Genomic DNA, 22524 nt, shown 5'->3' on the forward strand with positions numbered 1-22524 from the left:
CAAAGACGTTATTGGCCTTATTGTTTTGCCATTGTTCCTACGAATCTGTCAAGACAAATTCAGGTGGCTGGTGTGTTTAATAGTCCCACAGTGAGTATTAATTGACCCAAAAATATGATGTGTTTTCCAAAAATAATGTAACATCTTTGATATAATGCAAATTCAGCTGGACAGAAAAAAGATGTACACCTATTAATCATTAAGAAACATCATATTTACAGCATCCTTATTGTTTCTAGTTTCCATTGATATATGACGTGGTACTTTTGGGGCAATTACAGCTGGTCCGTCCTGTTTTTATTCAATGAAGCATAATGCAAAAATACCAAAATTTACCATACACACAGGTCACCTTGCATTTAGTGGATAAAAACACGTTAAAACTTCTGGAAGTACCCAAAACACCTATTGAGAGTCGAAAGAGTTTGGGAAAAAACAAAAAAACAAACAAAAAAAACCCTTTTCATTAGGTTTTTGGAATTTCATACTGTAGTCCTTTTATTTTGGGCATTTTTTTTCTGTCCCACAGTGTCCGTCCATAACGCTACATGTTGCTCCTCACTGTGGGAAGATTAAAAAAAAAAAATGTTGACCTAAGTGTGATGAAGACTTACCCACAAGCATACTCTATAATGACATCGATGAAAAAAATTCAAGTGGCCAAATCCCCACAACCGATGAACCATTTCTGTCCCACAAAATGTCCGCCTGTCACATGTGACGGACAAACATGTTGTGGGACATTTTTCCTTTGGTACTGTACATTATTTGTATGGAAAAGGTATCATTTGTATGTATAATTTTTGCATAGTCACAGTGTTTACAACAGATATTTGTGCATTTTTCACAAATTACATTTACTTTTGCATGACAACAGATCTGTTAAGGCTCATTGATTTTGTTCTTTTTATGATACTGGAGATATAAAAACTCACACATATATAACTTTGGGATATTGAAGGTTTCAGAGATGGAAATCATCATTTTGGTCCCACTGTGTCCATCTGTCACATGTACAGTCGGGAGCTCAGTCTAATATTATTAGTCATTATAAGTAACCTGTCTTTTAAAGATGAAATTGGTCAAGTACTGATTACATGTTTATGCTTCACTGAATTTAGGGCCCTCAGATCAATTACTTACAATATATCACTTTAGAATTCGGCAGCAATGCAAGTGCAGAAGCACCAAGTGCAGTTCAAAGAGTGCATGCTAATTGAAATCAGTGTCACAGGGTGCAAGTTGTTAACAACATGTTCATTTTGATCGGTGACTTCAGAATCCTCATTTGGACTGGAAATCTTGAACTGTACAGATATCGCCCTACTCTATAAAGCTTTCTGAAGGTGAGTCACCATGAGTTTCCTGACTTTCCATCAATTCACATTCTTTCAAAAGCTGTTTGTCAAATTCGACTTTTGATAAGTAAAGAAATGCATGCGTCAATTATTCTAGGGTGTGCTGAGGTTGGTTTTAGGATGATTCCTTTTTATGCACATCCTGCTAATTTCCCTTTAAATTCACATCCCACTCTGATAAATCAAGATGGCTACTACATGCATGACGGCCATATTGATTTTATTTTCTGCCTTATAAATTTTAAAAATGCCCGGTCCTTTTGTTTCCATTTTCTCAGGGTACTAAAAGTATGTTAGGGTGGTAATGGTAAGGATGTTTCATACAGATTTGTGGCATGCTCCAATAATCAAGATGCCCCCATGGCAGCCACCTTGATTTTGGTTTCCACTAAATAACACGTTAATATCTTGTCAATTTGTTTTCATTTCAAGGTATGTTTGGGTGCTTAAAGGGACACTTTACTCATCAATGTTAACCCCTATATATACTTAAATAGTGGCATCTTAAATAAAAACAAGATTTGCAATAGATTAGCTTAATTTTTATGATTTTTAAAAAACTGATCAGCCTTCCATGTGCTGCATGTATGAAGTAACAAGTGCTGATTTTGCACAGCCTGGTGTACATACATGTATAGATACTGCAGTAAAACACCTGAAAATCTTACACTTAAATTCTAATGTGACATCAGAAAGTAGTAAATTATATTTCTTGCTCTTATTTATGAATATGAGTCAAATCATTAGCCTATTTTTGAGATTTTGTAAGGAGTGTTACTGATATCTCTATACATGTGTTTACATTTAACAGTGTGTTAAGAGCACTTGTGATGTCATAGCACAGGCAACTGGAGGAAACTTCATTTGAAAAATTCTCAAAAAAAATAAATTCCAATAATTATCAGAAACTGTATTTCAAGGTTGATATGATCATTATCTTTATCTTTTATAAATTGCTATTTTAATATGAGTGGAGTGTCCCTTTAATAAGGCCTTTTCAATTGCATGTAAATCCTTAAAGCTATGGTCCATTCCGTGTAAAATCAGGCTTTTGTTTCCTTTTAGTAAATTATTCTTACAAAACCTTGCCCTTTAATTTGATGTTGTATCAGCAACCTGGCTAAAAATTCTCTATATAAAACTATACCCCTTCCAGCAAAACCTCTTGCATGAGGCTTGGGTAAAACAGAAGGCATGTTTCAAACAGTTTTGTTTTGTTTTTTTTTTCTTCTGGTTTTGTTTTTACAGCAAGTGAAATAATGGACCTATAAAAAAAAAAAAAATTGAACTTAACACATTGTTTCCCATGCTGCTGCATGGTGCAACAACTGGCATCAATGAAACTGTGTAGGACGTTAGCATAGTTCCATACCTATTTGGAAATTTGTCTTTTGATCATCTGTGAATAAAGACACTTTTGTGGGGCAGGGCACATTATTTTGGCAAAATATTCCAGTTTTTGGGCCTGTTCATGCAAAAGAGCGACCAGGATTTTATTCAGAGAATAAAGATTGTATTAAAAAAAAAGAGCAACATTCTCAAGACTGTAGTCGTCCACACTTAAAAACAATACATGTTCTACTTGTTTTGAAGATTTTTTTTTTTTTCCCCCCCACTGTTGCCGTTACATTTTGATGCCCAGCTTGGTGAACACACTCCCCTGTTACTGTGCACGTACAGACTGCTTGGGATTTTTAATGGAAATACATTGCGATCAGATGGGACATTTTATCTGATGTGAGCGAAAACCCACTGTACAAAAATCCATCATATATGGTGTTTATTGCATGGTAAACAATACAAAAACCTTGGGACTTTTTGTCTGGTGAAGGCGAATATCTAGTTTATACAATGACAGTTTAGGTGAGTTTTACTGTACATGGGACTGAACAATAAATTTACCTCTCAAAACTTTGATGATGATGAAGTTGATTCCAGCCCACATGGCTGACTTTATTTTCCCAAATTTTTCTTCTGTTTGGATCGGAAGGGAATCTGTACAACTTGAAGCCCTTGCTGTGTCTATTTGTGCCTCCAAATGCACAAAAACCCATAATTTTCAGTGAATTAAAAAAAAAAAAAAAAAAAAAAAAAGATGGATTTCCATGCAAATACGTAGATTAGGAAGGCACCATGAGTCACATGACTTTTTTTTTTTCCTCGACTCCTCATGTCATCACTCTCTTAATTAAGGCACACGCGTACAGGACACCCTCCCAACAGTTCAGCACACGTCAATAAAGATTATTCACAAAGTTCATGTCATTGGGACTTGTTTTTAAAAGTGATAACTTAATTTTGACACAGCTGTGATGAAATCAGTCTGGGTGGAGGTTAATGCAGCTGCGTGCTCATATTGTGAAGTTGTGAACACATCTTCATTAACAACACCCTCGTGCTCTGCTCAAGACAACCTGCTGCAGGCTCAGTGCACCCCTGGGTCCAAACACAGAAAGACTTTCAAAGACCTTGGGAGTTGAGGGCTGAAGTGTCTGCTGTCCCAGCGAAGTTGTGAGGCCAGTGAACCCAGCACTGCGCTTCATTTTCATTTATTTATACAGCACCAAATCACAACAAGGTTGCCTCAAGGCGCTTGGAGCACATGTATGAAGGGTCAAAGTGACCAAAATTAATTGAAATATTGAATGTGGTAAATATGAACGCAGTAAAACATAGATTGTGGTAAAAATGAAAGCAGTAAAACTTTGAATGTGGTGAAAACGAAAGCAGTAAATATTGAATGTGGTTTAAAAAAATCAAAAGGGTAAAACTGGACTTGATAAAAATGGAAGGTGTGAAGTACTAAACATGAAAATGAGTGACATAAAAATATAACATTGGCTAATTTAATTCACTGCCTCGATTTTAGTCCCTCTGCTTTACCCATTTCAATTGTATCATTTGCTGTACTCAATTTAATGTTGAATGTTTTCCTTCACTGCCTCAATTTTAGCAGGTCCAATTTACATGCTTCAGTTTTATCATTCACCGCGTCAAATGTGCAATTTTGCTCACTTCCGCTGGATCAAAATATGGCAGCAGCCACTGTTGCGACAGCGGAAATCTGTAGTCCAGAGCCACTGCGCATGTCACTGACCGAGGGGTGGCGCCATTGGGAGTCGCAGACGAAGAGTGACCAAATGACGTTTTATACGCGACACAAAAATAAACAATGGCGGACTCTGTGTGTTTGCTGCTCTATGAGTTTTTAAGAAAAAGTTGATGGCGACGAGACGAGGACGATTGAAAAGTACAGAAGACTTTGGGAATACGAGCTGCTAGAGACGAAGAGACAAAGTTCTGTTTTTATAGGCATTCTTTATAATACAGCCTTTTATTGTCATTGTACACATAAATACAATGAAATTTGTCTGCATTTAACCCATCCAAATTAGACACTTCTCCCAATTTAAGATCAATATGCGGCTTAATACCTGCTTGATGTGTAACAGAAATAATCCACACCGTTTACCAGATTAAATGCCCCAAACACATTTTTTTTTAAATATACCTGCAATTAAATGATTCATTTAGATTAACTAATCACAAACCCTGTAATCAATTACATTATTTTTTTTAATAACCTGACAGCACTAATTAAAATATGTATGCTGTATGTGTGTGTTTCAGATGGTTTTCTCAGAGACACCGCTGCAAAGGTTCATGCCATGGAATGGGACACCTGTCATCATTTGCCTACACGTCATACACCGGTTATGTTTCACAGTGAATTTTGAATAAACTTTTGTACTTTTTGCTAAAATTTCTCCACTTTTGTGTAACATCAATTTGATTTGTAAGTTACCAAGCAGTGGCGGATGCTGGTCTTTCAAGGAGGGGAAGCTCAATTTCGGCCTACATCATAAAATGTGTTGGTTTATTTATACGTAAATTCTACCCTCCGTTCCTTTTCAAGAAAATGATCTGTGACCCTGTCGTACCAACAAGGCATCTTTTCCAGGGACTTGACTAGTGTCCTCTCAATGGCCAGCAGAGCTAGGCTGCTTAAACGGCCTTGGCCCATGGTGTTGCTGGTGTAAGACTTGAGCCGCTTTAAACAGTTCGTTTGCCACTATTGCCACTAATGACAATAGTTTGTACACCTGAGGCATTGCACCGTCCAACTCCATGTCTTTCAGAAACAGCAAGAAATCACAGTTTTCCCCTGTTGCCCTGCAAGTCCTGGTTTGAATATAGGACTTGAAGTTCAGACCTCAGTTTCCCTGAATCAAAGAACTGGCCAAAACTTTTCAGGACACTCTGAAATGCCTCCTCTGGAAACACTTGTCTCATCTCATCAAATTTCCCTCAATTGACCAATTCCAAGAAGCGCAGACTTTCCAAATTTGCAAAACGCCGAGGTAGCTGCTCTGTGAGATTGTCTAGGATGGCCATGTACAGATTTCTGTAGCGCTCCTTGGGATCCTGTAGTTGTGACAGATGGCATTTTCTCATGGGCTCAGTTTGTGGGTCTGATGTGAGATCTGCTGCTTTGGCATAAACAGCTTGGAAAGCCCCCTCTGACCTCTTCTTTGACAAAAGCAAGAAGAGACTCAATTCTTTTCTTGCAGTACAGAACATCCATAGCTCTCTGCTGGACAATGTCAAACACCACATCAGTCTCAGAGAAGATTTGTCCGTATGTGTACAACAAGAACACAAACTCAAAATCCTCCAGTTTCATCAGAAGGCCTTTGGCACAGTCTAATGTGTCATCATCCATGGACTTATCTGCAATGATCATCTCAAAAGTTTGCAGGAGGGCATCATAATTGTTTGCCACAGTACTCACTATCCGTGATGTGAAATTCCATCGAGTAGGAGCATTTCTGGGCAACCTTGAGCAGCCTGCAGACTCAAGAAAAGACATCCTCTTTGTGGATTTTGAGAAAAATGTGGCAAACCCAGAGAGTGATGCAAAAAAAATTCTGCACTCAGATAAGCATTTAGCCACCTGAGAGAACCAGATTCAGTCTGTGTGCATAGCAATGCACAAACATTACATTGGAGGCTATTGCTTTAACTTTGGCCTGCAAACCATTGAGAGCTGAAGCCATGACAGCAGCCCCATCATAGGTTTGCGCCACAAGTTTCTCCCTGAAATTGTAGCCCTGCATGTTCTCATTCAAGACTTCAAAAACAGACTGAGCATCTCTCCCCCCAGAAACATCAAAAAAATCCAATAAAGCGCTCCTGAATTTTACCTGCCCTATCCACATAGCAACAATGACAGAGAGTTGAGCATGGCAAGCTATATCAGTTGTTTCATCCACCTGCCATGCAAAAAAGGGAGCAGCCTGGATTTCATCCTTGATCTCATCAGAAACAGTGGCTGAAAGAGCAGAGATCAAGTCATTTTGGATTGCATGGGACATACCAGAAAACACAGCTGATGACTGGAATTGTGTGGCCAGGACAGAGTCATATTTAGCTAATGTTTCATTAAACCCCCTGTAATTCCCCTTGTTGGATGATTCAACACTCTCATCATGCCCCCTAAATGACAGCTCCTGAAGGCCAAGCAAGGAAGTCACATCAATAAGGCAGTTTAGGAAAGCTCTGTTTTGTTTAACTGCTTCATTATGTTTTGCCACTTGAATGCGAGCGCCTTCATTGATTGCATGCTCAACCCTGACTCTGCCCAGGCAACTTAACCTTGCACATGCACTCACATGTTCATTGCTTTTTTCATGCCTTTTGTATGCCCTGTCAAAGTTGGACAGATCCCCAAAACCCACTTTTGACCAGACAACACATCCCTGAGATGGTTTCATCAAGAGGCATGGCCAACAGTACATTTGATTTGTTACAGCACTTCCAGTCAGCCAACACACTTTGTCATACCACGACAGCTGAAAAGACCTGTTACTTTTCCCCACCTTTTGCACCAAATTAATCTGAGGAGTTGATCTGCCCTGCTGTTTAACTCTAAGTTTTTCTTCGTAAGGAAGACTATCAAATGGCTTTGCCAAAATCCGGTCCACAACATTCAAATTGTCTAACATATCAAATGGCTTTGCCAAAATCCGGTCCACAACATTCAAATTGTCTGCCATTATGTGCAGCTTGCTACCTAGCTAGCTCGCTAGCTGGGACTGGCGCGAGGCTAATGTGAAGTGTGTCCGCCTGTGAGTGCTTTGTGACGGTGGAGGAGCTCAGCAGCACCCGCTGCTCGGTAGGGACAGAAACTGTGATAGAAGTCAGAAAGAGTGATAGAAGTCAGTCTCCAAACACAAGCAGCTACAAAAAAACAACAACAAAAAAACCCCACCAGAAATAGAAGCTCGATTTGTCGCTAGTCGTTTTTAATAAAGAAAATGCCGCTAAAAGGATTAGGAAAGTCTCCAGTTCAACTCAGAACAGAATGAAAATTAAAAAATGCTCCCACGGATGTTTACACCAAAAGATCGCTGATTCGCTCATTTTGCTGTCAATCAAAAAGGGATTCAGCCTCAGACAGATCATCCAATCATCATGCAGAAGCTGAGCATCGGGGCCAGCCGAGACCCGCCCACTGCCCCATAGACCCCCAGAGACGCTGAGCGTCCGAAGGGCGGGACAAAGCCCAGCATTTATCCAATGACTCGTCTCGTTTCGCTGCACTCTTTGCTTCGCTATTGAACTCTGTGGACGCTCAGCATCCACACTGTTTAAAGCACTGTGAAGCTGCGGGAATGAATGACAGGAAAGCCGCATCATTACCAGTGATAAGAAGCTGATTCTGAACAAAAGTTGAGCGCACTTTAGCGCATATTTAGTCAATGACATGTACACACAACAGTATATATTTGATCACTTATTTTTTGACATTTTAGGGGAAGCTGAGCTTCCCTTGCAGTCTTAGAGCAATCGCCTCTGCTACCAAGGTTTACTGAATTAAATTAAATGCTAACAGTTTGAAAAGCCGTTTAAGCAAAATCCAGCAGTAAAATAAGTTTTACATTTAATGGGGTCATAAATGTAAATGGAAGTAAACAGACAGTAAACCTGGTTCTAAATTGCACTAAAATGATATTAAAAACTACTATAAATGCCAGGTGTTCATATCTATAATTCAAACTGTAAACCCTTACTAAGACCATCTACTGTACATGTGTATTTTTGTGACCAAAATATTTTTTCATTACTAGACGTACTTGATTTTCAGCATTCTCCACTTTCAGCATGGCACACTTGTCAACAAACATACATGTATATCCTCAAATACATGTACATGTATAATCCAATGTTCTATGTCCATTGAACTGTCAGACCATATAAGGTTTATATTTAGTTGATGTGATCTCCACGTATAACACTGTCATCACGTGTATACATGTATATAATATACACACATACATGTATATATAATTACAATGTTCTAGCACACTACAATAACGTCAATGTTTACATAATCCCCTGACTGTGTGTGTGTGTGTGTGTGTGTAACACCGAAGAAAGGGCGGGAGAAACGCATATATAACCTTTGTGCTGATTGGTCAAAAGCTTTGTAATAACCAATGAAAATGTGCGTAAGTAATAGCTTCGACTGTGCTTCGATACCGTCTCGGTTTTTATGATTTGTTGGAGGGAAAACTACCAAATATTGGAAGCTGAAAGACTACACAGTTGCCTCCCTTACACTACATGCTCATTGTGCACCTACTTCATACTGGTCACTGTCAGCACAGCATTACTTCCGCGTTCGGCTGACTGACAGACTGATCGAACTTGCTGCGTCTGCGATAACAAACAAAGACCACTCAGTGTTCTGAATAGACGACAATTTTATTAAACAAAAGGGCCTGTCACAGAGGCGTATTCTATCAGACTCCTTAAAATAAAATAAAACAACTCTCTTGCAAGCGCTCCCTCCCTCTCTCTCTCTCTCTCTCTCTAATCAGAGCTGTGACTCTTTAACCCCTTAACGCCTGAATTTATATAGCTGTATATAAAAAAATGTTTTGTGTGTGTTTTTGCCTTTAAGTAGATGGTAAATAATGTTGAGATTATTAATTACACTTTTGCACAAAAAATAAATAGTAATTTTGGTATTTTGGTAATAATTTATGTTATAATGTTATAATAATAGTAATGGTATGTTGCAAATTTGCAACAACAGGCATACTGGTCAATTTGGTATGTTGCATATTTGAGTCAAATATTGTAGCATATACGTATGCAACAATAGGCGTTAAAATAAACGCGCACTCGCTACATGTCGGTGCGCTTATCAAACGCCCTGATTGATCAGTCTGATCAAAGCTGAAAAGAGGTGTGACTCTAAAATAAACGCGCACTCGCTGCATAAAAAAAAAAAAAAAATAATAATAATAATAATAATGTTAAATGACTGTTTTTGAGCCGCACCACACCATGCAGCAGAGCGCACTTCCACAGAGGCAGAAAATAGCACTGAAACTGGTGCAGCATGGCACACGCGACTGTGTTCACACATTAAAAAGCGAACACATGCAGCTGCAAGTATGAACATACACTGTTAAAGGCTGAGTACGCGCGTATTTCGGCCGTATTTAAATGAAACACAACGCTGTAATGAGCAGCTCTACGAATACACCACTGTGAAAGCCCCTAAAGGTACTCCTGGCATTCTTTTTTTTTTGCAATCTTACCCCCCCCCTAAAATTTTCTCAACAGATTTGGACGTTTCACAAAATCGACCCCCGGGACTGTCAAATCCGCGGAAAAATGTCATCCCTGAAAAACGTCAATAAAAAAATGTTTTTTACTGTTGACTCAGCCAGAAATTACAAATTATGATACAATCACATAAGTGAAAATGTTTACTGCAACTAAAAGAAGAGAAAACACCCCCCCCCCCCCCCCCCAAATAAATAAATAAATACATAAATCTGTGCAAAACAAACTATACAAAAGTTCCATGTGTCTATAGTCCTGGGGTGGGGGCACAGGACACACGCCCCGGTCATGCATCGCGTGGATAAGCTCACCCAACACGTCAAGGATTGCCCGATTAAACGCAGCTTCCACCTCCGTTGCAGAATTCGGGGATCAGTCGGATGCGTCGATCACACTGAACCCAGTTCAGCTTCAACCTCAACATCGCTGAATGGACAGATTCTCCTGCTGGAACAGTCTCCTTTTACTCTTGCCTGGACAATAATGAAGGCAGAAATGGGAAGTGATTAACAAAAGCAAGTTTTAAAAAATTATATATATACATACACACACACACACACACGTACATACATACAGAGTGACCCCCCCCCCCAAAAAAAACAAGAATGGTAATTTCTATATGATCATTCTCCAGACTTTCAGTTATCTTGGTCACATTGCATAAAACTAATGTTTTTTCAAAATTTTGCTCCAACAAATCAGACCATTTGGAGTATAATTTCAAAGAACCTGACTTTTATGCAAAGCAACTAAGATAACTGAAATTTTGGAAAAGGTTCATATATATACACATACACACACACACACACACACACACACACACACACACACACACACCACACACACACACACACACACACACACACCGTATTTGGGAATACATTTTGGAGCAAAAAGCTACATGATGTGAGACATTATTCTTACCAGTGATGACACGCTGCTGTGTGGTGCTGGACGTTGATGTCAAACCCTCCTCGCTTATGGAACTGGATTCTTCAACAAAAACACAATCACGACATGTTAAAAAAAAAAATACAGTACTGACACTAAATTAGATGTAAACTTTTGTTGTCATGCTGACTTGAGGTGTTTTTCTGTCAGAAGTTAATAGTACCTTAAAGCTGAGCACAGCGTTAGCTAGCTCGCTAGTTAGTAGTCAGCTATTTGACATATTTTTCAATTTGGCATATTTTTCAATAAAAATTATATATATATATATATATATATATATATATATAAAATAGTCAGCTAGCTCACTGTGTCTGCATACACGAGACAACGATGTTACTTTAACAAGTTTAGACTCAAAATCTTCGTTTGTTAAAGTGGGCTTCCCACCAATGGGATAAGTAACATTAAACGGTGCTTTCAAGCAGACAACAGACAAAGTCATAAAAACACTTACCATCCGTCTCTTCCAACAAAGCCATGACCGAGTCGCGGTCATCCTGCCTCCGGGTGCTCTTCGGTCGGTGTCCGTAAACAGTGTTCCTTCGGTCAAACCGTTTCCAGCCCTTACAGTCCGACCTACTCCGGTCTTGTGGCCCTGTAATCACTTTTAAGCTTTTTCAGCTGTGTCGCTATAATGTCCGGTGAGCCGGGCGCGGCCAAAGACTGGGAGATTTTCTCATTTCGGGTCACTTCATCCACCTCTCTGTATTCTCTCCTCCGCCATTAAACACAAACGTCTGCAACTCATCCACGGACCAGTGCGAGTAAAAAAAAAAAAAAAAAAAAATCGCCGTGAAACGAAAGAAAAACCTGGTTTCTGTAATGACGCAGTGATTATTTAAAAATGGCGGGTTTGATTCTCGTCTCGGACGGAGCGCTCATGACTCGTCGAGTGACGACATTCTCTGACCAATCAGTGGCCGACAGCCTGTTGACGTCACATTTTAGTATCGGCTCGGCTCGCTTGGAACCGCTCCTGAGCAGGTACTAAAAAAAAGCACTCGGTACCAGGTACTAACCCTAATAGAAAAGCAAAAAAAAAAAACAAAAACGAGTAGAGTCGAGCCGAGTAGTGCTACTTTTGTGAAGTAGAAAAACGCTTTTCTTCGCCTGCGACTCCCAATGGCGCCACCCCGCGGTCAGTGACATGCACAGTGGCTCTGGACTACAAATTTCCACTGTCGCAACAGTGGCTGCTGCCGTATTCTGATCCAGCGGAAGTGAGCAAAACTGCACAATTGACGCGGTGAATGATAAAACTGAAGCGTGTAAATTGGACCTGCTAAAATCGAGGCAGTGAATGAAACATTCAACATTAAATCAAATACAGCAAATGATACAATTGAAATGGGTAAAGCAGAGGTACTAAAATCAAGACAGTGAATTAAATTAGCCAATGTTATATTTTTAAGACATAATATTTATAAGATTAATATTTACCATAATGTGATTTTAATGGCATCCAAATTTAACGATTCTAATTTTCAAAGGGGCAATATTAACCAGATCTTGTTTTTTTACGTCACTCATTTTCATGTTTAGTACTTCACATCTTCCATTTTTATCAAGTCCAGTTTTACCCTTTTGATTTTTTTAACCACATTCAATATTTACTGCTTTCACTTTTAACCACATTGTTTTACTGCTTTCATTTTTACCACAATCTATGTTTTACTGTGTTCATATTTACCACATTCAATATTTAAATTAATTTTCATCACTTTGACCCTTCATACACATGTGCAGCCACAGAGTCTAAAAGTCCAGAACGCAAAAAAAAAAAGAGAGCATTCTTAATTCTTTTCTAAGCATCTGCTCCGCTGGAACATTGATCTGAATTCATTCAGATTAGTTGGTAGTACAAATGTATTTATCCTGAAACAATTAAAAATTATTATCCCCCCCCCCCAAAAAAAAACAGACAATATAGGTATCCTCATCGTTTTGAAAAAATAATTTGAAGTTATAAACTTAGATCAGCTTTGCTCCATTACTGTTTTATTATTCATGATTCTGATTAGGGATGGTATGATAAGATTTATTGATAGATATCATTATCGATTCCGCTTATCGATACCTCTTGTGAATTTTCTGTGTACTACAAGTAGGCTTTAAAGGTTTTCCTATGTCAAAAACATTTTATTGAGTCTTAAAGTAAATAAATATGAAACCTGGACTCTGGACATAAATAAACTCTACAATGGTGGATCCTTGATCGCTGGATATAAATAGAAATAAACAAAATCTGTAGTTTTTGTCAAAAGCATTTCCTTTCAGACATTACTGGCATGAATGTCTTTCCATATGTCTGAGCTGAGCTCTTGCAGCTGGTTGTGCTGCATGTCAGGATGTAATTCATAAGAATGCAGGATGTCTCATTTTGGGAGGGAAAAAAAAAACGTTTTAGTCTATTGTAATTTCTTGTCTGTGTCATTTATTTAAAGCGGCAATTCGTTTAGAAGTTATTAATTCCGAATGGATTCTGTCTTGGCAGAGAGCCATGCACCGTTTGGAGCAGTGCCAATGGAACAGAGGACAATTCTCATTTCTTGACTGCAACAAGACAAGAGTCCCAGTTAGTCACTTTAATCGCCACAAAAGTGACTCACGATTAACATATTTTAATGGCTTGAGAGGGGTTAAGAAGCGGAACTTACCGCTTGTGTAGAGATGCGAATCAAAGAACCAATGAGCCAGTGGATCGAAGCCTTGCTTCACTGGTTCACGCTTCAAATGGAGTCGCGCTGCAGAAACGTTGATTACAGAGCCGCTGCAGGTTCCTGTAATCAATGTAAAGGAGTGATCATTTTCCCGACAAACACCCTCAAAACAATGGCTCCTCTGAAGGATCATTAAGCAAAAGACAATTGATATCGGGTGGATCGAATAATTTATTAACGATACCCGAAAAGAACCGTTCTCGATACCCAACCCTAATGCTGACAGAAGCTATTTTTTTGTTTTTAATTCACAGATAATGTCATAATGCAATTTAATCCAAGCACAATCAGAGATTTCTGACGTCCGCCAATCCGGATCCGGATCACCTCCAAAATTCAGGGGAGTCTTCCATGCCCTAATATCTACATGTGGTGCAACTTTGGTCAGAATCTGTGAAGAAGTTTTGACATACTCCTTTAAAAGCCTATATAAAGTGAAATCTTGATCCAGAATCTGGATCTCCTCCCAAATTCAGTGAAGTCTTCAATGCCCTATATCTATCTGTGATGCAAATTTGGTCAGAATCTGTTAAGTAGTTTTGCATAATCCCTCAAAGCCTATATAATATGAAACTTGATCCAGAATCCAGCTCCTTTATTTTAAAATACTATGCAAAATACTGTTTTCTTTGCTCACCAAGTTCTTGCAAAAGGAACTAAGTAGTAAAAGCAATGTAGAGTTTCTACCTCTCATTTTTCTTTTTTTTTTGGCTGATCTGTTCAGTTACTTAAAAAGCAGTGATCCACTTGAAGGATTTATGATCTGTGACACCCATAGGTAGAAGCCATGACAAATATCTGCACCTCAACTGAGACCACCAACGAGGCGCCGCTAACTTTTATAAGCCGCCGCTCACCTTCCTGTTGATCTCGGGATAACGTGTGCTCTTGTAGATGATCATCTCTCGATGACCCTGCCCGTTAGCGTGTTGCAGCCCTTTATTTCACACAGCTTTTCATAAATCTTCATCATCTGGAAGAACACAGCGTGTGAGGAGGTAGAGGACAAAGAAAGGAGACAAGAGGCCAGCCTGGACATTAAACAACTTCACAGCTGTTTTTTTTTTTTTTTAATTCATTTCTGAAAGCTAAACTCCAGCCTGACCTTGCGTTTGAGTTTGTGTTCCTGGATGTATGAGGAGTGCTCCATGCCGAGTTCGTCCAAACTCAACTCAGCCTGCTGCAGCCGGTGGATTTCATCATTGTACACTTTCAGCAGGTTCTCCAGGTAAGCTATCTGAGAAAAAAAACAGATAAGGACAATATGAGGAAAAAAACAAACACCACCTATTGAGAGTCGAAAGAGTTTGGGAAAAAACAAAAAACAAACAAAAAAACCCTTTTCATTAGATTTCTGGAATTTTAAACTGTAGTCCTTTTATTTTGGGCATATTTTTTTTCTGTCCCACAGTGTCCGTCCATAACGCTTCATGTTGCTCCCCACTGTGGGAGGATAAAAAAAAAAAATGTTAACCTAAGTTGATGAAGACCTACCCAGAAGCATACATGTAATTTCATGTAATCCATGAAAAAAATTCAAGTGGCCAAATCCCCACAACCAATGAACCATTTCTGTCCAACAAAATGTCCATCCGTCACACATGTGACTGACAAACATGTTGTGGGACATTTTTTCCTTTGGTACTGTACATTATTTGTATGGAAAAGGTATCATTTGTATGTATAATTTTTGCATAGTCACAGTGTTTACAACAGATATTTGTGCATTTTTCACAAATTACATTTACTTTTGCATGACAACAGATCTGTTAAGGCTCATTGATTTGTTCTTTTTATGATACTGGAGATATAAAAACTCACACATATATAACTTTGGGATATTGAAGGTTTCAGAGATGGAAATCATCATTTTGGTCCCACTGTGTCCATCTGTCACATGTACAGTCGGGAGCTCAGTCTAATATTATTAGTCATTATAAGTAACCTGTCTTTTAAAGATGAAATTGGTCAAGTACTGATTACATGTTTATGCTTCACTGAATTTAGGGCCCTCAGATCAATTACTTACAATATATCACTTTAGAATTCGGCAGCAATGCAAGTGCAGAAGCACCAAGTGCAGTTCAAAGAGTGCATGCTAATTGAAATCAGTGTCACAGGGTGCAAGTTGTTAACAACATGTTCATTTTGATCGGTGACTTCAGAATCCTCATTTGGACTGGAAATCTTGAACTGTACAGATATCGCCCTACTCTATAAAGCTTTCTGAAGGTGAGTCACCATGAGTTTCCTGACTTTCCATCAATTCACATTCTTTCAAAAGCTGTTTGTCAAATTCGACTTTTGATAAGTAAAGAAATGCATGCGTCAATTATTCTAGGGTGTGCTGAGGTTGGTTTTAGGATGATTCCTTTTTATGCACATCCTGCTAATTTCCCTTTAAATTCCAATCCCACTCTGATAATCAAGATGGCTACTACATGCATGACGGCCATATTGATTATTTTCTGCCTTATAAATTTTAAAAATGCCCGGTCCTTTTGTTCCATTTTCTCAGGTACTAAAGTAGGTTAGGGTGGTAATGGTAAGGATGTTTCTACAGATTTGTGGCATGCTCCAATAATCAAGAGCCCCCTGGCAGCCACCTTGATTTTGGTTTCCACTAAATAACACGTTAATATCTTGTCAATTTGTTTTCATTTCAGGTATGTTTGGGTGCTTAAAGGGACACTTTACTCATCAATGTTAACCCCTATATATACTTAAATAGTGGCATCTTAAATAAAAACAAGATTTGCAATAGATTAGCTTAATTTTTATGATTTTTAAAAAACTGATCAGCCTTCCATGTGCTTGCATGTATGAAGTAACAAGTGCTGATTTTGCACAGCCTGGTGTACATACATGTATAGATACTGCAGTAAAACACCTGAAATCTTACACTTAAATTCTAATGTGACATCAGAAAGTAGTAAATTATATTTTCTGCTCTTATTTATGAATATGAGTCAAATCATTAGCTATTTTTGAGATTTTGTAAGGAGTGTTACTGATATCTCTATACATGTGTTTACATTTAACAGTGTGTTAAGAGCACTTGTGATGTCATAGCACAGGCAACTGGAGGAAACTTCATTTGAAAAATTCTCAAAAAAAATAAATTCAATAATTATCAGAAACTGTATTTCAAGGTTGATATGATCATTATCTTTATCTTTTATAAATTGCTATTTTAATATGAGTGGAGTGTCCCTTTAATAAGGCTTTTCAATTGCATGTAAATCCTTAAAGCTATGGTCCATTCCGTGTAAAATCAGGCTTTTGTTTCCTTTTAGTAAATATTCTTACAAAACCTTGCCTTTAATTTGATGTTGTATCAGCAACCTGGCTAAAATTCTCTATATAAAACTATACCCCTTCCAGCAAAACCTCTTGCATGAGGCTTGGGTATAAACAGAAGGCATGTTTCAAACAGTTTTGTTTGTTTTTTTTTTTCTTCTGGTTTGTTTTTACAGCAAGTGAAATAATGGACCTATAAAAAAAAAAAAAATTGAACTTAACACATTGTTTCCCATGCTGCTGCATGGTGCAACACTGGCATCAATGAAACTGTGTAGGACGTTAGCATAGTTCCATACCTATTTGGAAATTTGTCTTTTGATCATCTGTGAATAAAGACACTTTTGTGGGGCAGGGCACATTATTTTGGCAAAATATTCCAGTTTTTGGGCCTGTTCATGCAAAAGAGCGACCAGGATTTTATTCAGAGAATAAAGATTGTATTAAAAAAAAGAGCAACATTCTCAAGACTGTAGTCGTCCACACTTAAAAACAATACATGTTCTACTTGTTTTTGAAGATTTTTTTTTTTTTTCCCCCCCCACTGTTGCCGTTACATTTTGATGCCCAGCTTGGTGAACACACTCCCCTGTTACTGTGCACGTACAGACTGCTTGGATTTTAATGGACATACATTGCGATCAGATGGGACATTTTATCTGATGTGAGCGAAAACCCACTGTACAAAAATCCATCATATATGGTGTTATTGCATGGTAAACAATACAAAAACCTTGGGACTTTTTGTCTGGTGAAGGCGAATATCTAGTTTATACAATGACAGTTTAGGTGAGTTTTACTGTACATGGGACTCGAACAATAAATTTACCTCTCAAAACTTTGATGATGATGAAGTTGATTCCAGCCCACATGGCTGACTTTATTTTCCCAAATTTTCTTCTGTTTGGATCGGAAGGGAATCTGTACAACTTGACGCCCTTGCTGTGTCTATTTGTGCCTCCAAATGCACAAAAACCCATAATTTTCAGTGAATTAAAAAAAAAAAAAAAAAAAAAAAAAGATGGATTTCCATGCAAATACGTAGATTAGGAAGGCACCATGAGTCACATGACTTTTTTTTTTTCCTCGACTCCTCATGTCATCACTCTCTTAATTAAGGCACACGCGTACAGGGACACCTCCCAACAGTTCAGCACACGTCAATTAAAGATTATTCACAAAGTTCATGTCATTGGGACTTGTTTTTAAAAGTGATAACTTAATTTGACACAGCTGTGATGAAATCAGTCTGGGTGGAGGTTAATGCAGGCTGCGTGCTCATATTGTGAAGTTGTGAACACATCTTCATTAACAACACCCTCGTGCTCTGCTCAAGACAACCTGCTGCAGGGCTCAGTGCACCCCTGGGTCCAAACACAGAAAGACTTTCAAAGACCTTGGGAGTTGAGGGCTGAAGTGTCTGCTGTCCCAGCGAAGTTGTGAGGCCAGTGAACCCAGCACTGCGCTTCATTTTCATTTATTTATACAGCACCAAATCACAACAAGGTTGCCTCAAGGCGCTTGGAGCACATGTATGAAGGGTCAAAGTGACCAAATTAATTGAAATATTGAATGTGGTAATATGAACGCAGTAAAACATAGATTGTGGTAAAAATGAAAGCAGTTAAAACTTTGAATGTGGTTGAAAACGAAAGCAGTAAATATTGAATGTGGTTTTAAAAAAATCAAAAGGGTTAAAACTGGACTTGATAAAAATGGAAGGTGTGAAGTACTAAACATGAAAATGAGTGACATAAAAATATAACATTGGCTAATTTAATTCACTGCCTCGATTTTAGTCCCTCTGCTTTACCCATTTCAATTGTATCATTTGCTGTACTCAATTTAATGTTGAATGTTTTCCTTCACTGCCTCAATTTTAGCAGGTCCAATTTACATGCTTCAGTTTATCATTCACCGCGTCAAATGTGCAATTTGCTCACTTCCGCTGGATCAAATATGGCAGCAGCCACTGTTGCGACAGCGGAAATCTGTAGTCCAGAGCCACTGCTGCATGTCACTGACCGAGGGGTGGCGCCATTGGAGTCGCAGACGAAGAGTGACCAAATGACGTTTTATACGCGACACAAAAATAAACAATGGCGGGACTCTGGTGTTTGCTGCTCTATGAGTTTTAAGAAAAAGTTGATGGCGACGAGACGAGGACGATTGAAAAGTACAGAAGACTTTGGGAATACGAGCTGCTAGAGACGAAGAGACAAAGTTCTGTTTTTATAGGCATTCTTTATAATACAGCCTTTTATTGTCATTGTACACATAATACAATGAAATTTGTCTGCATTTAACCCATCCAAATTAGACACTTCTCCCAATTTAAGATCAATATGCGGCTTAATACTGCTTGATGTGTAACAGAATAATCCACACCGTTTTACCAGATTAAATTGCCCCAAACACATTTTTTTTTTAAATATACCTGCAATTAAATGATTCATTTAGATTAACTAATCACAAACCCTGTAATCAATTACATTTATTTTTTTTAATAACCTGACAGCACTAATTAAAATATGTATGCTGTATGTGTGTGTTTCAGATGGTTTTCTCAGAGACACCGCTGCAAAGGTTCATGCCATGGAATGGGACACCTGTCATCATTTGCCTACACGTCATACACGGTTATGTTTCACAGTGAATTTTGAATAAACTTTTGTACTTTTTGCTAAATTTCTCCACTTTTTGTGTAACATCAATTTGATTTGTAAGTTACCAAGCAGTGGCGGATGCTGGTCTTTCAAGGAGGGGAAGCTCAATTTCGGCCTACAATCATAAAATGTGTTGGTTTATTTATACGTAAATTCTACCCTCCGTTCCTTTTCAAGGAAAATGATCTGTGACCCTGTCGTACCAACAAGGCATCTTTTCCAGGGACTTGACTAGTGTCCTCTCAATGGCCAGCAGAGCTAGGCTGCTTAAACGGCCTTGGCCCATGGTGTTGCTGGTGTAAGACTTTGAGCCGCTTTTTAAACAGTTCGTTTGCCACTATTGCCACTAATGACAATAGTTTGTACACCTGAGGCATTGCACCGTCCAACTCCATGTCTTTCAGAAACAGCAAGAAATCACAGTTTTCCCTGTTGCCCTGCAAGTCCTGGTTTGAATATAGGACTTGAAGTTCAGACCTCAGTTTCCCTGAATCAAAGAACTGGCCAAAACTTTTCAGGACACTCTGAAATGCCTCCTCTGGAAACACTTGTCTCATCTCATCAAATTTCCCTCAATTGACCAATTCCAAGAAGCGCAGACTTTCCAAATTTGCAAAACGCCGAGGTAGCTGCTCTGTGAGATTGTCTAGGATGGCCATGTACAGATTTCTGTAGCGCTCCTTGGGATCCTGTAGTTGGACAGATGGCATTTTCTCATGGGCCTCAGTTTGTGGGTCTGATGTGAGATCTGCTGCTTTGGCATAAACAGCTTGGAAAGCCCCCTCTGACCTCTTCTTTGACAAAAGCAAGAAGAGACTCAATTCTTTTCTTGCAGTACAGAACATCCATAGCTCTCTGCTGGACAATGTCAAACACCACATCAGTCTCAGAGAAGATTTGTCCGTATGTGTACAACAAGAACACAAACTCAAAATCCTCCAGTTTCATCAGAAGGCCTTTGGCACAGTCTAATGTGTCATCATCCATGGACTTATCTGCAATGATCATCTCAAAAGTTTGCAGGAGGGCATCATAATTGTTTGCCACAGTACTCACTATCCGTGATGTGAAATTCCATCGAGTAGGAGCATTTCTGGGCAACCTTGAGCAGCCTGCAGACTCAAGAAAGACATCCTCTTTGTGGATTTTGAGAAAAATGTGGCAAACCCAGAGAGTGATGCAAAAAAAAATTCTGCACTCAGATAAGCATTTAGCCACCTGAGAGAACCAGATTCAGTCTGTGTGCATAGCAATGCACAAACATTACATTGGAGGCTATTGCTTTAACTTTGGCCTGCAAACCATTGAGAGCTGGAAGCCATGACAGCAGCCCCATCATAGGTTTGCGCCACAAGTTTCTCCCTGAAATTGTAGCCCTGCATGTCTCATTCAAGACTTCAAAAACAGACTGAGCATCTCTCCCCCAGAAACATCAAAAAAATCCAATAAAGCGCTCCTGAATTTTACCTGCCCTATCCACATAGCAACAATGACAGAGAGTTGAGCATGGCAAGCTATATCAGTTGTTTCATCCACCTGCCATGCAAAAAAGGGAGCAGCCTGGATTTCATCCTTGATCTCATCAGAAACAGTGGCTGAAAGAGCAGAGATCAAGTCATTTGGATTGCATGGGACATACCAGAAAACACAGCTGATGACTGGAATTGTGTGGCCAGGACAGAGTCATATTTAGCTAATGTTTCATTAAACCCCCTGTAATTCCCCTTGTTGGATGATTCAACACTCTCATCATGCCCCCTAAATGACAGCTCCTGAAGGCCAAGCAAGGAAGTCACATCAATAAGGCAGTTAGGAAAGCTCTGTTTTGTTTAACTGCTTCATTATGTTTTGCCACTTGAATGCGAGCGCCTTCATTGATTGCATGCTCAACCCTGACTCTGCCCAGGCAACTTAACCTTGCACATGCACTCACATGTTCATTGCTTTTTTCATGCCTTTTTGTATGCCCTGTCAAAGTTGGACAGATCCCCAAAACCCACTTTTGACCAGACAACACATCCCTGAGATGGTTTCATCAAGAGGCATGGCCAACAGTACATTTGATTTGTTACAGCACTTCCAGTCAGCCAACACACTTTGTCATACCACGACAGCTGAAAAGACCTGTTACTTTTCCCCACCTTTTGCACCAAATTAATCTGAGGAGTTGATCTGCCCTGCTGTTTAACTCTAAGTTTTTCTTCGTAAGGAAGACTATCAAATGGCTTTGCCAAAATCCGGTCCACAACATTCAAATTGTCTAACATATCAAATGGCTTTGCCAAAATCCGGTCCACAACATTCAAATTGTCTGCCATTATGTGCAGCTTGCTACCTAGCTAGCTCGCTAGCTGGGACTGGCGCGAGGCTAATGTGAAGTGTGTCCGCCTGTGAGTGCTTTGTGACGGTGGAGGAGCTCAGCAGCACCCGCTGCTCGGTAGGGACAGAAACTGTGATAGAAGTCAGAAAGAGTGATAGAAGTCAGTCTCCAAACACAAGCAGCTACAAAAAAACAACAACAAAAAAACCCCACCAGAAATAGAAGCTCGATTTGTCGCTAGTCGTTTTTAATAAAGAAAATGCCGCTAAAAGGATTAGGAAAGTCTCCAGTTCAACTCAGAACAGAATGAAAATTAAAAAATGCTCCCACGGATGTTTACACCAAAAGATCGCTGATTCGCTCATTTGCTGTCAATCAAAAAGGGATTCAGCCTCAGACAGATCATCCAATCATCATGCAGAAGCTGAGCATCGGGGCCAGCCGAGACCCGCCCACTGCCCATAGACCCCAGAGACGCTGAGCGTCCGAAGGGCGGGACAAAGCCCAGCATTTATCCAATGACTCGTCTCGTTTCGCTGCACTCTTTGCTTCGCTATTGAACTCTGTGG

The 22524-nt window shown here is 39.2% G+C and overlaps 1 protein-coding gene across 3 annotated transcripts in view; it reads right to left on the reverse strand.

Annotated features, from left to right (window-relative positions):
- The window catches only part of daxx (death-domain associated protein), a 61483-nt gene that overhangs the window by 27604 nt on the left and 11355 nt on the right, over positions 1-22524 (reverse strand). The gene's annotated exons all lie outside the window — the stretch shown is intronic.

Source organism: Thalassophryne amazonica, chromosome 20, assembly GCF_902500255.1.
Source record: "Thalassophryne amazonica chromosome 20, fThaAma1.1, whole genome shotgun sequence".
NCBI lineage: Eukaryota > Metazoa > Chordata > Actinopteri > Batrachoidiformes > Batrachoididae > Thalassophryne > Thalassophryne amazonica.